The 4,873-nt window shown below is 36.3% G+C and overlaps 1 pseudogene; it reads left to right on the top strand.

Annotated features, from left to right (window-relative positions):
- The first annotated feature begins 2,151 nt into the window (after positions 1 to 2,151).
- LOC129512412 (cytochrome c oxidase subunit 5B, mitochondrial-like) lies at positions 2,152 to 2,599 on the top strand (annotated as a pseudogene).
- Positions 2,600 to 4,873: the final 2,274 nt, after the last annotated feature.

Below are 4,873 nucleotides of genomic sequence, written 5' to 3'. Positions count from 1 at the left end.
TTTTGTAGTTAATTTTTGTGTTCACAGTGAAGTAGTGATCCAAATTTATTTTCTTCCTAAATTAAAATTAATAGTCCCAGTACTATACTATACTAGTCCATCTTTTCAACACTTATCCAAAATACTGTCTCTGTTCTATATCAAATTAGCATATAAATAACTGTTTTCAGAAAGTGCTTTATATTCTCTTGCTCTATTTTTCTATCTTTGAGCCTGTACAACATCCTCTTAATTATATAATTTGAGATATTTGCAGCATGCTTGTATCATGAGAATCATTCAAAGAAATGAAAATTTGATGATTCAGGAAAGCAGGTCAGTACTTCAAGAGCAATGCCTTCGAATAGAGGCAGCCCTCATTTTGATACAATGACAGGCTGAATATGTGGGTTCAGGTACAAGTTGCTTGGTGGACTTGGTGGTGAATAGATGGCTAGATTGTATTTTCCTAATAAAATTAAAAGGAAGATCACCAGACATTAGGATGATCAAAGAGGTATGGATATTTGAGAAGACAGAACAAGGTATGATATAACTGTGTGGATAATGGGAGAGGGTGCGCTTAGAGCAATGCAACAGGCCTGTTGATTTCTAAAAACTCATTTAAAATTAGTGGTCATGACTTTGGTGGGTGACCAGTCAGCATAGTTGTAAGTTTTCTCTAACCACTGTCAGATGGTCAATTGTAGCATAGTGTAGATGGAAAGTTGGATTTAACTAGGGATGTGGTGCTAGAGATGATAGAAAAGAGAGAAAGCCAGGAGATGGAAACAGAAAGAAATTGTGACATGGGAGGGCAGCTTTTGGCATATAAATACTACAAAATAGTCTGATTGTAAAGGCAGATACATGTAAGAATATGATAAACACATGATAAACTTTTATCCATAGACACATTGCATATGCATAAAATAGAGACTCCAAGAAAAATCAAACCCAGCATAAAACCAAAACCAACAGTTCTAATTAAAAAAACTATGTTCAAAATATAGAGTAAATTAGGATTTGTTTCATCATTGTAAACAATCAATGGAATGCTACAAATGGGAGTGTCAGTGATGTTGATGCTAAGAATATACCTCTTAGAGCGTTCCAATGTTATGATGGAATTCTAAATTTTTTTTAATTTTTATTTATTTATGATAGTCAGAGAGAGAGGCAGAGACATAGGCAGAGGGAGAAGCAGGCTCCATGCACCGGGAGCATGATGGAATTCTAGTGGAACATCTGGCTTTGTAATAAATACCTACATGGTTTTACTCATATATGGTTGTTTATGAGTTTTCAACTTTAAGAATCGAGGAAACATAGAAGACTTCAGTGTGATTTCTTATTTAAATACATACTATCTTTATATAAAAGTGATCATTGGGGATCCCTGGGTGGCGCAGCGGTTTGGCGCCTGCCTTTGGCCCAGGGTGCAATCCTGGACACCCGGGATCGAGTCCCACGTCCGGCTCGGAGCCTGCTTCTCCCACTGCCTGTGTCCCTCCCCCCCCCCCGTGTGACTATCATAAATAAATAAAAAAAATTAAAAAAAATAAAAGTGATCATTGAACAAGATTCAAGGAAGAAGGGAAGGTGAAAGAGCTGAGTCAAGATACAAAGTGCAGAGCGTTCATCAATAAATAGAAACATATTATTTAATGTTAAAAAGATAATTATTAGTGTAAATGGATATTATTTAGTAATGTGCTAGACCTATCCTGTCTGAATTGCTAGAGCCAATTATTAAATTTTCAGGAATTTTTCAACTCCGTTCTTCAGTAGATTGAAATTAGCCACAGAAGTGAGTGAATGCTACAAATCAGGGTCTGTCTCCACCTCAGTGAATCCATTGTTAAAATGTTACATCACTGATATAACCATGGAATGATTGTAAAGTGGAGGGAAGTGTCTTAGACTTAAGTAAATCTCCAACTTTGAACTATTATGAGGGAGTACTTTGACAGTTTTGAAATTGATAAATCAAGAAGTACAACCTTAGCTATTAGAAAACAGGAAAAGAAATAAATATAGAAATGCTTAAAAGAAATTGATTAAGCATTTACAACTGGGACTAGGAAGATTGGAGTGAGAGATTAAAACCTTGTAAAGACATTTCGTTTTCTAGAGCCCTTTTCTGGAAATGCTACTGTTTATAGTGGGTGTATGGCTTCAAGGTTACTTTGTGGAGTTGGAGTGCTGGCCAAGCAAGCCCTCAGTTGGAATGCTGGCCAACCACCTCATGGTGGGCTCCATGGCCTGTGGAGGTGGTGTTCCTAACGATGATAAGCAGGTTACTGGGTTGGAGAGGGAGGTCATGATAGTTCTATGGAAGAAACTGGATACATACAATCAATATTCTAGCTCCAAACACAGTTTCGGGCACTGAGGAAAACCCTAATTTAGTCACATCTGTCACCAACAAGTGACTAGTAGGCTCCATCTGTGGAAAGGATAATAGTGGCATCATCTGATTGTGGCTGTACAAAGGGAGACCCAGCCATGCTCTAGCTGTGGAATCCATTACAAGCTGGTGCCACACAGTTGGCCCACTTCAGTTTTTGCATTAACTTACTCAAAATGTGCTGTGTGTCAAGTTCCTTCTTTTCAGTAAAGTCTAGCCATTGCATTGGGTCCTTCTCCAAAAAATGCAAAAAACGCAAAAAACAAAAAAACAAAACCCAAAATAGCAACAACAAAAATGGCATTTTCTGTTTTGTCTGCTTATAAACACCAACCACACTGGAATTTTTTTTCTTTTTTAAAAGGTTTTATTTATTATTTAATCGAGAGAGAGAAAGAGAGAGGCAGAGACACAGGCAGAGGGAGAAGCAGGCTCCCTGGAGCGAGCCAGATGCGGGACTTGATTCCAGGACCCCAGGATCACGACGGGAACAGAAGGCAGATGCTCAGCTGCTGAGCCACCCAGGTCTCTACACTGGACTTTCTTCAATAAGCTTAAGTACAGTTTTTATGGAATAAGTATTATAGATTTATAGGTTAAACTTAAAACCATTTCCTAGATCTATTCCCTGCATCTGATGCTACTTTCCCATTATTACTGCCAGTTATAATTTAGACATCAAAATTGAGAAATGCACATAAATATGAATTATGATTGCAAATGGCGTCTACCTTCACTGTTACCTAAACCATTTCAATGAGTTAAGTTCTTTAATTCACTCAATAGCCACTTATCAGGCATAAGCATGATGTTCCTGACATTCTCTGGGGGATTCTATTCTTCTCCGGTCCCTGTGGAATTTCCCATTTGTCTTCCTACATGTAGAAGGTAAGCTGTTGAAGTACTGATGTCTTGAGGCAAGTAGAGCAAAACACATGCAATGAAGAAATCATAACCTTACTATAGATATGTTTCTGTAAGGAGAGAAACAGATCTTGAAGTTCTAGCTAAAATTCAGTTTAGATTGGTATGAGAACTTTACTGTATTTTCCTTGTGTTCAATCTGAATAATTATTTTACTGCTTCCTTCACAAATCACTTGTCCTCTCCCCCTTATTTTTAGTTTTATTAATATGAGATTGCAGAACCTGTTTCTTACAGGCCTCTTTCCAGGAAGAAATGCATTTGCATATTTTTCTCATTTTCAGGTTAAATCCTATGCAAGTTTCAATGTGAACTTGAGGACACAGCAGAGTTCTAGGGAAGGACCCTCGCTGGGGAAACAAAAATAAAATGGTTCAGATATGAGTCTTGATGTGCCAAAATCATATTAAAAGGGGAAAATATATTTTTGGTGTATCTTTTACGGTTATAAAAATTTTAATGTGCCACCAATTTTGCTTATGAATATATGTGACTTGGAAGAAATGTTAGCACTTTTCTTAGAGATTAATTTATTTTAGAGAGAGAGAAGAGGGAGAGGGAGAGAGACTCCTGAAGCAGTTATTCCACTGACCAGGGAACCCAATACAGGGCTCAATCTCAGGCTCCTGAAATCATGACCTGAGCTGAAATCAAGAGTTGAAGGTTTAACGGACCGAGCTGCCCAGGCACCAATGTAGGAAATATTTTTAAGTGGACTTAAAACTTTACCTTTCAGGGGAAGAAAATCTTTATATTTAAAACAACTTAAAAACTTGAAAATTACCTATGTGTTTTCCTAAAAAGAAATACGTGTCATAACTGACTTTCCAAATCTGTGTCATAAGAAAATAATTTTGAATCTGTGTTCACAGTAAATAAAAACCTATAACATTCAGTAGAAAAAAAATAGGTTTATATTTGGTTGTCAAAATATATAAGTGGTAACTGTGAGGCAAGATTAAATTTTATCTTTCCTTGGTGTACAATAAAATAGCTAAAATTTATAGGCTAAGACTAAGGTGGAGGTTTTATCTATCAATTCTTAGAGTTTAAAATATGATTGTATAACTGAATCAGAGAATATTAAAGATAGAGGTTTCTTAATCATAATTTAATCAATTTCCTCTGATTTAGATGTAATAAAATTTACATAAACACACAATTGCAGTGTGTGATTCGTTCTCTATTGTGGTACTACAGAAAAAGAGGAGAAAAACAGTTAACCTAGGCTGAGGTGATTTTGGGAAAAAAAATCTTAAATGTGCTGGTTCTGGTGGTCACCTATGTAAAGAATTTAAAAAATACATTCTAGATAGAAGAAAAAATACATGAATAGTTATTGAGGGTAGTGAGTCGATACCACTTATGTAGCCAGTAACAGAAATCCAAAAGACAACTGGCTTTGACAATGAAGCCATATTTTACGTCACTTAAAAAAATGTTACAAAATATAGTAGCCTCTGCTTGTGATAGGAAATAGTCTCTGGCTCTGTTCTTTATTGTTCTAAGCTTTGTGTGTTGGTTTCTTTTCTCAACTGACAACATCTGGCTGCTCATAGA

The sequence above is a fragment of the Nyctereutes procyonoides genome, unplaced genomic scaffold, assembly GCF_905146905.1.
Source record: "Nyctereutes procyonoides isolate TBG_1078 unplaced genomic scaffold, NYPRO_anot_genome, whole genome shotgun sequence".
Taxonomy (NCBI): Eukaryota; Metazoa; Chordata; class Mammalia; order Carnivora; family Canidae; genus Nyctereutes; species Nyctereutes procyonoides.
Note: the sequence above shows the minus strand (reverse complement) of the source record. Positions and strands in the feature narration are given on the sequence as shown.